A 12,422-nucleotide genomic window follows, 5' to 3' on the forward strand; every position below is an offset into this window, starting at 1 on the left:
GGGACGTTTTAGTTGACAAATTTCTTAAACAATTTTTTCCTGCATCTAAAGCCGTAAGACTTCAAGCAGAAATTGTTACGTTCACACAGAAGCCAAATGAAACTCTATATGAGGCGTGGACAAGATATGGAAAGTTACTAAGAGGATGTCCGCAACATGGTTTAGACACCTGTCAAATAGTACAAATATTTTACCGAGGATGCGACATCACTACAAGAAAAGACATAGATATAGCAGCTGGTGGTTCTATTATGAAGAAAACCGAAACTGATGCTTACAAAATTATTGATAACACTGATTCCCACTCACATGAGTGGCACCAAGAAAAAGATATCATTAGATCATCTAAAGCAGCTAGAGCTGATTCTAGCCATGACTTAGATTCCATTTCCGCAAAGATAGATGCTTTCGAGAGACGAATGGAAAAGATGACTAAGGATATTCACTCAATACGAATTAGTTGTGAGCAGTGTGGAGGACCACATTTGACAAAAGATTGTCTCAGTATTGAATTAACAATGGAACAAAGAGAGAATATTTCATACATAAACCAAAGGCCTGGAAATAATTATCAGAATAATTATCAACCGCCAAGACCGATTTACAATCAAAACCAGAATTATAACCGAAATATTCCATACAATAACCAACAAGGTCCTAGCAATCAACAAGTGTCCAATAATACTTATAATCAGCAAAGACCGAATTTTCAAAACAAACCACCACAACAAACCGATGATAAAAAGCCGAATTTAGAAGATATGATGACAAAGCTAGTTGAAACTCAAACGCAGTTTTTCACATCTCAAAAACAAACCAATGAACAAAATGCTCAAGCATTTAGAAATCAACAAGCTTCTATTCAAAATCTGGAACAAGAAGTGAGTAACCTAGCAAGGTTAATAGGTGAAAGAAAACCGGGAAGTCTACCTAGTGATACAAACGCTAACCCCCGGAATGAAACAGCTAAAGCTATTACCACAAGAAGTGGTACAACACTTAAACCACCTGAAATACCTGTAACTTCTGATGAAACTATTCCTACTCCACAAGAACCACAACCTGATCAAGATAAGGAAAAAGAACCGGTAGTTGAAAAGGTTAATGAAGATAACACAGTTAAGGATAAACCTTATGTTAAACCATACCAACCACCACTTCCTTACCAGAGTAAAATGAAGAAAGAGAAACTTGAAGCCGAGCAATCCAAATTCTTGGATATGTTTAAACAGATAAATGTAAATCTTCCTTTCATTGATGTGATTTCAGGAATGCCAAGGTATGCTAAATTCTTGAAAGATCTAATCACGAATAGAAAGAAAATGGAAGAACTCTCGGCTGTAACTATGAATGCTAATTGTTCAGCAGTGCTGTTGAATAAGATACCAGAAAAACTATCTGATCCAGGAAGTTTCACAATTCCATGTTTTCTGGGTAGTCTTAGTTCAATAGAAGCATTAGCAGATTTAGGTGCTAGTATAAATCTAATGCCGTATTCACTATACGCTAAACTAGACCTTGGAGAATTGAAACCAACCAGAATAAGCATACAACTAGCCGATAGATCAATAAAATATCCTAGAGGGATAATGGAGAACATGCTAGTTAAAGTTGGTACTTTAGTATTTCCAGTAGATTTTGTTGTTTTGGACATGGAAGAAGATTCTCAAGTTCCTCTCATATTAGGAAGACCATTCTTAAACACGGCTAAAGCAATGATAGACGTGTTCGGTAAGAAACTGACCCTAAGTATAGAGGATGAGAGTGTTACCTTTTCAGTTGATAGAGCAATGCAACAACCACAATCTGCAGATGATACATGTTATTATATTCAAACTATAGATGCACATGCAGAATTATTAGAAGAATTTCCAGAATTACAAGGAACAGGAGAATGTTCTTTAGGAGAAGGTAATGAACCAATTGATGAAGCTGAAATGTTAGCTACACTTATAGCTAATGGATATGAACCAACAACAGAAGAAATTCAAATGCTAAAAGAAGAAGACAGATATCGATATAAATCATCGATAGAAGAACCTCCGAAATTAGAATTAAAGCCACTTCCAAACCATCTGGAATACGCTTATTTACATGGTGAATCTGAATTACCTGTAATAATATCGTCTTCTCTTACTGAAAATGAGAAATCACAACTCATTTCTGTGTTGAAAGCTCATAAACCAGCCATTGCATGGAAGATTCATGATATTAAAGGAATAAGTCCTTCGTATTGCACACATAAAATCCTTATGGAAGAAGGTCATAAAACGTATGTGCAACGCCAACGAAGACTAAATCCTAATATGCAAGATGTAGTTAAGAAAGAGATTATTAAACTGCTAGATGCAGGTTTGATATATCCAATTTCTGATAGTCCATGGGTAAGCCCAGTTCAATGCGTACCTAAGAAGGGTGGCATGACTGTCATCACAAATGAGAAAAATGAGCTTATTCCTACTAGGACTGTAACAGGATGGCGTGTATGTATTGATTATAGAAAATTAAATGACGCCACCAGAAAAGATCACTTTCCCTTACCTTTCATAGATCAAATGTTGGAAAGATTAGCCGGAAATAGTTACTATTGTTTTCTAGATGGATTTTCCGGATATTTTCAAATTCCAAAAGCACCCGAAGATCAAGAGAAAACCACATTTACGTGCCCTTATGGTACTTTTGCTTACAAACGCATGCCATTTGGACTTTGTAACGCCCCTGCAACCTTTCAAAGGTGTATGATGGCGATTTTTCACGACATGATAGAAGAATGCATGGAAGTATTCATGGATGACTTTTCAGTCTTCGGTGATACATTTAATTCATGTCTAGTTAATCTGGAACGAATGCTAATTAGATGCGAAAAATCAAATCTAGTACTTAATTGGGAGAAATGCCATTTCATGGTTAAAGAAGGCATCGTTCTTGGACATAAAATTTCAAAAGAAGGAATTGAAGTGGATAGAGCTAAAGTAGATGTAATTGCTAAACTTCCACATCCCACCAATGTTAGAGGAGTTAGGAGTTTTCTAGGGCATGCCGGTTTTTACCGACGTTTCATAAAAGATTTTTCTAAAATTGCCACTCCTATGAATAAACTCCTAGAAAAGGATGCGCCATTCATCTTTTCAGATGAATGTATCAAATCTTTTAATATTCTTAAAGAAAAACTCACTAATGCACCGATCATGATAACACCAAATTGGAATCTACCATTTGAACTAATGTGCGATGCAAGTGATTTTGCAATGGGAGCCGTTTTAGGACAAAGGATTGAAAAACGATTTCAACCTATATATTATGCTAGTAAGACATTACAAGGAGCACAAACGAACTATACAACTACTGAAAAAGAACTCCTTGCTATTGTCTTTGCTTTTGACAAATTTCGATCATATCTAGTTCTAGCAAAAACGGTGGTCTATACCTACCATTCTGCTCTTAGATACCTATTTTCAAAACAAGATGCTAAACCAAGATTAATCCGTTGGATCTTACTCTTACAAGAGTTTGATATTGAAATCCGAGATAAAAAAAGAGCAGAAAATCTCGCCGCTGATCATCTTTCTCGTCTTGAAAATCCCGAATTAGAAGTTCTGAATGAATCGGCCATACAAGACAACTTTCCTGATGAATATCTATTGAAGATAGATTATAAAGAAATCCCATGGTTTGCAGACTATGCAAACTACTTAGTTTGTGGATTCCTTGAAAAAGGATTATCGTACCAAAGACGAAAGAAATTCTTCAGTGATATAAAACACTATTTCTGGGAAGATCCACATCTGTTTAAAAGTTGTCCCGATGGAATAATACGCCGATGTGTATTTGGAGATGAAGCTAGTAAAATTTTAAACCATTGTCACACAGGACCAACAGGAGGGCATTATGGGCCTCAACTAACAGCAAGAAAAGTTTATGAAGCTGGATTCTATTGGCCTACAATTTACAAAGACGCACACCTTCTTTGCAAATCCTGTGATGCATGTCAAAGGGCCGGAAAAATAAGTCAACGTGATGAAATGCCACAAAATGTCATCCAAGTATGTGAAGTATTTGACATTTGGGGTATTGACTTTATGGGTCCATTTCCAAAATCTCATAATAATCTATATATACTCGTAGCCATTGATTATGTATCTAAATGGGCGGAAGCACAAGCTCTCCCAACTAACGATGCACGAGTTGTAGTCAACTTTTTAAAACGTCTTTTTGCAAGGTTTGGAACACCGAAAGCTTTAATAAGTGATCGGGGTACTCATTTCTGTAATAATCAACTTGAGAAAGTTCTTAAAAGATATGGAGTAACTCATAAAATCTCCACCGCATATCATCCACAAACAAGTGGACAAGTTGAAAATACAAACCGAGCTTTAAAATGTATTCTAGAGAAAACCGTAGGATCAAATCCGAAGGAATGGTCCATTAAATTGGAGGATGCACTCTGGGCTTTTAGAACAGCCTACAAAACTCCAATTGGAACCACACCTTTTAGACTTGTGTATGGAAAAGCATGTCATCTTCCAGTAGAAATTGAACACAAAGCATTTTGGGCTTTGAAGACATGTAATCTTGATTTACATGAAGCCGGACGTCTACGATTAAGTCAACTAAACGAATTAGAAGAATTAAGACATGAAGCATACGAAAATTCGTTAATCTATAAAGAAAGAACGAAGAAATGGCATGATAAAAGAATCAGAAGTTCAAAAGAATTCAAAGAAGGAGACAGAGTTCTTCTTTTCAATTCACGATTCAAGCTATTTCCTGGAAAATTGAAATCAAGATGGTCTGGACCATTCATAGTCAAAAGAGTTTTCCCATACGGAACGATAGAATTGATAAATTCAAATGGGATTGAATTTAAAGTTAATGGTCACAGAGTTAAACATTACATACATGGTCCGATGGAAGTCGACAACGAAGTTAATCACAATTTCGACACCACAGCTAACTAAGTGTGGGGAGAATCAAGTCTTTAAAGGATTATATATATTTCTGTTAGAGTTAGATTGTCTGTTTTCGTGTAGTTCTCGAAAATGGAACACGTATGGTCTTTCCCTAGCAGACCCTAAAGAACTAGTCTTCTCCCCCCATTCTGAATTTTTTTTTTTTAGGTTTTTACAAAATGAAGACTGCCTGTGAACTAAACCATGGTCTAATGCTACACGCTTTGATCACTAAACGTAATAATGACATACTCCCGAGTGAAATAGTATCAGTAATCAGAGAAAGAATGGACGGAGTTAGAAAAGGATCCAGATGCGAAGATAATAAGTTACAATTTGGTAAAGGAAAATCAAAATCCGCAGCGAAAAGAAGAGCACGACACCTAGAACGATGTCACAAATGCGGAAAATGGTCACATGGAGGTAAATGTTCAAATAATCAAACCTATTCAAATACCGAATTTGTTACTTTATGCAGAGACGGACCGTTCATATGTTTAGAAGAAAAGACAATGAATGCTCGAGGTTACGCCTATGCAGCCATGGAAAACCAATTAAACCGACTATCTTATGAATATAATAGATCATATAACTAAGAAATCTATTTCACAGGTATGTCTGTACAGTTTTTATTTTTATTTTTATTTTTTACCTTTTGATAATAAACGCTAATTTGTTCGCTAAAAAGTATTAAATTGGTATTAAATAAAATTAGGTTTGGCGACCGAAATTATTGATATCATTCAAAAATTTATTACATCACTGCGAAATTTAACGTTTATTCTTAAGGTATAAATATCTTTAATCAATCAAACCAAAATATTTCAAAAATTCGTCATGAGTTAATTTAGGTCTTGGAACCGAAATTACTTTACCGAAAAGAGGGGCGCATATTTTTGATAATATTTGATTGATTAAAGTGGGATAAAAAGACAAAAAGATTTTTAATTTTATCTTTACCATGTTTTTAATCTTAATATTTAAATCTTAAATTAATATTGTAAATTTTGTAAAAACAATATATTTAAAATTGTAAATATTTGAAAAATTAATATAAGTTTGTTATGAATTTATGAATTTTTAAATTAAGTTTGGTGTGAATTTTTAATTTTTAAAATATGAAATTTTAATTTTATGCATTTCAAATTTTAAGTTTGGTGTGAATTTTGAATTTTTAATATTAATTTTGAATTTTATATTTAAGTTGTGTGAATTTAAAAACAAAAATTTACTTTATCTCATTAAGTTAAAAATATGATTTTTAAAATTCGTCGTAAGTTGAAGACTAGGTCTTTGAACCGAAATTGCTTTACCCGAGGAAGGGACGAGAACTTTTATTATCATTATTTTTAATCTTATTGATTTAAAGTATGCCAAAAACATTGAAAAAACCCAAAAATCTTAGCTTTTAAAACAATCGCTACAAAAAGACAAATTTTAAAAATTTTGTCGAGGGACGGACTAGGACATCGATCCGAAACGACCTCGTCCTAAATAACAAGGGAAACAAAATTTTAAAATTAATTTCTTAATTGTTTTATAAGTTAAAAATTATAAAAAAAAAAAAAAAAAAAAGGGTAAACTCCGCGACTCGCGGAGTTTGCAGTGCAAACCTCCGCGACTCGCGGAGGGATCAAAACCCAGAAAAAAAATAAAAATAGCTGAACGATCAGTATACTCCCACACACAAAAACAACCCGAATTCTGCTGCGAAAACCCACGAAAATACACCCAAAAACACCCCAAAAATCCCAATTTTTAACCGTTAATCACCAAATTTTTTGCTAAAATCATGTTGAGAAGGATGATATCTAAGAACTACTCAAGAAAAACGGTAAATTTCTACACCTAAACACCATTTAATTCGAATTTTAGTGTTCTTGAGCTAATTTTTACCCAATTTGATTTTGATGCTTTTTAGTGTAATTAGACTTAAATTGTTTATGTATTATGCTTGTATAACCTAGATTGATGCTGTTTAACATGATTAGAAGCCTTAAACTTCAAATTTTGAATAATCTAGGGTTTGTGTTCTTGAGCAATTTGGGGCTTTTTGATATAAACAGGTTATGGCCGATTTTTGTCATGAATTGTTGCTAAATTAAGTAGTATAACATGTCTAGGTAGTTAAATGATCCAAACTTTGAGCCTAAACATGATTTTGAGAATTAAAGTGGACTTTTTCAAGTCCAAAATTCATGAACTTGATTTTTGAAAGATAATGCCATTTGAGACTTGTTTATTTGCTAGTAATGATTATTTTGACATGTTATTTGAGTTGAATGCTTATGAACTTGGCGAAAATTTTCGTATATGCTTATTTGAAAAAGTGTAGATTTGATAAAAATGTGAAAATAAGCTTAAGTTTGATATAAATTGATAATGTCATTGTAATTATTTTGATTGATGATTTTGCTGACACTAATGCATATTTGGATGCACAAAATTTGTGTTTGATGTGTTTTGCAGAATGAAAGGGGTGAATCTTCATCCCAAGCCCGCCATGCTCCTGCTGAGAACTTGGAACAACAAGAGGTAGATAACTACTACAAGCAGGATGTACCTCATCCAGTCATGACCTTTTCAGATATGCACTTGGAACAGTTGCACCCGAACCTGAGATTTGACAGACTTTGGATAGATTATCCAAAATATCAACGGGGTTTGCATACTCTTCATTCCAAGGTTGTTGAGGTACCAAGGGTCATAGAATGGGGACCCTTGGAAGCTGTAGAATTGGCCGGGCCAATTAGGGAATTACTGGTACAGAGGTATGGTAATTCTTCTTTTAATGACTGGATATGTTTATTCACCATACGCAGACCTGTATATAAAGTATGGTGTGAAGAGTTGTTATGTAGTATAGAGTTGAATGATCGGGTAGCTAGTTTAACCGATCGTTCTTTTATTAGATTTTTGTTAGGCGGTTCGATGCGCCACATGTCTTTACTGGACATGGCTCAGGCTTTACGTATATATACGCCTGAGGAATTAGCGTCTGCCGATTGTAGAGGATTGATACTAAACGGTAGAAAGATAGATGAGAATTTTGATACACACGGTGTGTGGAGTCAAATGACAAGCCATCACCGTTTCAAAGGGGGGAACTACTCTTATTTGGATATAGATAGAGCCGAATTAAGAGTAATACATAGGTTTTTAGCTAATTCGATTACACAAAGGGGTAAAAACAAAGAAAAGGTAAATGAACAAGATTTGTTTTACCATATGTGTATTCGAGACCCACACAGCGCTGTAAGTATACCATATTGTGTGGGTTATTATTTATCAGCTATGGTTCGAGGGATGCGTCCACATAGCATAATAGGAGGTGGTATTTTTATTACTTTGATTGGTGAATATCTCGGTGTGGATATAAGTCGGGGGGGATTATTAGTAGAAGAGCCGGAACCCCGCGACACTATAGGTTTAAATGTATACCATGGTGCGAAAGTTTTGAAGCGGCGAAATAACGCCGCAGTACGATACAATGGTAGACATCCACAGGTAGAGAGAAACCAGGAACAAGGTAATGTAGGAGGGGGGAATGAGATGCAAGAAATGCATAGGTTTATAGCTTCTCAGGAATACGAAAATGCTAGACAGAGAGCATTTGAAGATTGGCAAGTTCATCAGAACCAGATCATAGCGCATTGCCAACATATAGGTAGAAACTATATTCCTACACCGAAACCCGTCTTCCCTCCTTGGTCGATAGAGATGCAGCCACCATATCCTACGTATGACCCTGCCGAAGCATTCTATAGCACTTATGGTTATGCGTGGAACCCCTATTGGTACCAATATCATCCTTAGTTTACTTATTATTTTTTATTATTTTGTAATTTGTAATTATTTATACATTTAATATTTTTGTTAATATTGTAATCATTTTTATAATTTCTAACTTTTATTCTTAGATTTTAAAAATTTTTGAATGTGGGGTAATAAACCAAACTTCAAAAATATGTATATATGTTTGCAGTTTATCTTATGTATACAACAGGGTAAAACAACGCATTTTCAAAGACTGGCATTAAGTTCAGCAAAAGCAAGTAATTTTGACGACAAGATGCAAAATATATGTGAAATAACAACAAGACGGAATGAACAAATGATGTGCACCATTTATCATTCAGCAAACAAACGCCAATATATTTGGAAACTTTGGTAAAAATTTAATCATTTTCACACAAATCACCCTCAATAATTTAAATTGTTACTGATTTCTTGCAAATGAGGGCATTGCAAGATCTTAAGTGTGGGAAGGGATTAAATTCTTTCGGATTTTAAAAATTTTTATATTAAACACTTGGTTACCATTAAAAATACTAGTAAAGCAGTAGTTGTATTAGAATCTAGTGCTCTCTGATAAAAAAGAACAGCCCTAGTCTTATATACTGACTACCCAATTCTAGTAAAATTTTTCAAAATTTTCAATTAAATGAATTCAAAATCATGTTTATACATATTTATGAACGATAAAACTAGGTTTTAACACCGAAATTATTGTTACCTCGGAAAGGACATAAATTGAGAAACAAACTAAAATGTTAAAATTCATTTAAAATGGAATAGAGGACGATAAAAAGAAAAATAAAAAGCCAAGTGTGGGAAAATTTACCAAGTTATTTTAAACATATGTCACATATATTTGTAACAAATAACTGAAAATACTTTTGCTTTGGACTAAACTAAACTGTTTTACCCAATGAAAGAAAAGAAGAGATGGATCTACACGATGAATCAATTCCATCATTAAAAGGAAGTAAAGTCTTCCGAAAAAGACACGCGCTTCTTGATTTAGGTCATGAAGTTGTCGTCCAGACCAGCTGTAGGTTGACGAAAAATCTAGAAAAGTCATCACTAAAATCAGCAGGAAATCCACGGACCTCAGCATTAAACAGGGTCGCCAAGTGGTCAGATTTATCCTAACCATGAGAAGGATTTATCTCGTACAATGGGGGGGCACCATGCAAATTAGCTGGATAAGACTAATTAATCAGATCCCCAGAAAGGATAATCTCCTTAAAGATTAAAAATCAGCTTTTAAGACTGATATTACTCAATCCTAGAGATTGACCTTAAAGATTGAGAATTACAAACTCATGGAATTCAATGATATCTAAACTCGAGCTTGAACGAGAAAATATTTTGATCAAAAATATAAACCGATTTGTTTTCTGAAAACCCTATTTTCAATGCGTTCATTACCATTGAACGTAAAATCCTAGGAATTCACCTGGAATTCATTAGGTCACCTGAACTAAATCGGGTGTCAACCGTAAGAACGGTGGTTGCATAGCATGGTCAAAGACAGGACCTTGTGCCATACCGAAAAATTATAAGGGTGAGCTTTACTATTGCTCCTACCAAGGATAGTAATTGCGTCCGACACGTTATAGACCATAATCAAAAGCATGTCACGGGACATTGCCTTAACAGTTGCTTGTTCAACGCTTTCCTTTACAACCGGGCGGTAGTTTGCCGAAAGGTAATATACGGGACAAGTAAACTGGACGTGTTGCTTTCCAAATACAAGGTTAGCAAGTGGGTGACACAAAACTGCAAGTTTTGAGCTAAAATTTTCAAATCTGAAACCCACCAAACCCACAAAAATATTTTGCAAACACCGGTAAAGGGTTATTCCGGAAAACTTATCTAGGGTAAAAACTAGATTTAATTTTCAAAAGATCAAATGTTTTCATAAAGATCCAATTTCCTTAATGGATCTAAATTTTTATAGTCATGTGGGACTGTAAACCATATCGTTACTACCATTGTTTATACCGCCGTATAGAAATCACTGATGTACAAAGTGTGAAGAATAAAGAAGTGATTCTAGTATTTCAAGACGATATTGCTTGAGGACAAGCAACGCTCAAGTGTGGGAATATTTGATAATGCTAAAAACGAACATATATTTCATAGCATTATTCCTCAAGAAAGACAAGCTTTTAGTTGCAATTGTTCTATTTACAAGAGATATTCGTTTAAATAATAAAAGGTGAAGACAAAAGACAGATTCGACGAATTGAAGACGCAAACGACCAAAAAGCTCAAAAGAATAAAAGACAATCAAAAAGGTTCCAATTATTGATAAGAAACGTCTCGAAATCACAAGAGTACAAGATTCAAAACGCAAAGTACAAGATATTAAATTGTACGCGAGGACGTTCGAAAATCCGGAACCGGGACCAGAGTCAACTCTTAACGCTCGACGCAACGGACTAAAAATTACAAGTTAACTATGTATATAAATATAATATAATATATAATTAATTATATTAATTATATATATATATTATATATATATATTAAAAACCGTCGGCAGCAAGAAACTCCAAGGGTGTGAGCTGTAAATATATCTCCGCGACTCGCGGAGTTTTAAGGGCATTTTGCCGCGAGTCGCGGAGCCCCAATTTTCAACTCTGGCTATAAAGCCAACCGAATTCTGATCAAATTTCATCATCTTTTTTCTCTTCCTCTTCATACGTAAATATATTTATATTTATAATTTATATTTTAATTTTAATTATAATTCTAATAATAAGGGTATGTTAGCGAATGTTGTAAGGGTGTAAGTCGAAATTCTGTCCGTGTAACGCTACGCTATTTTTAATCATTGTAAGTTATGTTCAACCTTTTTATATTAATGTCTCGTAGCTAAGTTATTATTATGCTTATTTAAAACGAAGTAATCATGATGTTGGGCTAATTACTAAAATTGGGTAATTGGGCTTTGTACCATAATTGAGGTTTGGACAAAAGAACGACACTTGTGGAAACTAGACTATGGGCTATTAATGGGCTTTATATTTGTTTAACTAAATGAAAGTTTGTTAATGTTAATATAAAGATTTACAATTGGGCGTCCCTATAAATTACCATATACACTCGATCGGACACGATGGGCGGGGTATTTATATGTACGAATAATCGTTCATTTAACCGGACACGGGAATGGATTAATAGCCACTAGAATAATTAAAACAGGGGTGAAATTACATTCAAGGGTAATTGGTGTAATTGTTAACAAAGTGGTAAAACCTTGGTTTACACACAGTCGATAACCTGGTGTATTCATTAAACAAAGTATTAAAACCTTGTTACAATTCGAATCCCCAATTAGTTGGAATATTTAACTTCGGGTATAATAATAATTTGACAAGGACACTTGCAATTTATATTTATGACTGATGGACTGTTATGGACAAAAACCAGACGGACATATTGAATAATCCAGGACAAAGGACAATTAACCCATGGGCATAAAACTAAAATCAACACGTCAAACATCATGATTACGGAAGTTTAAATAAGCATAATTCTTTTATTTCATATTTTATTTCATTTATTTTATATTTAATTGCACTTCTAATTATCGCACTTTTATTGTTATTTAATCGCACTTTTAATTATCGTACTTTTAATTATCGCAATTTAATTTTATCGCATTTTTATTATTCGCAA

The sequence above is a fragment of the Rutidosis leptorrhynchoides genome, chromosome 8, assembly GCF_046630445.1.
Source record: "Rutidosis leptorrhynchoides isolate AG116_Rl617_1_P2 chromosome 8, CSIRO_AGI_Rlap_v1, whole genome shotgun sequence".
In the NCBI taxonomy this organism is placed as follows: domain Eukaryota; kingdom Viridiplantae; phylum Streptophyta; class Magnoliopsida; order Asterales; family Asteraceae; genus Rutidosis; species Rutidosis leptorrhynchoides.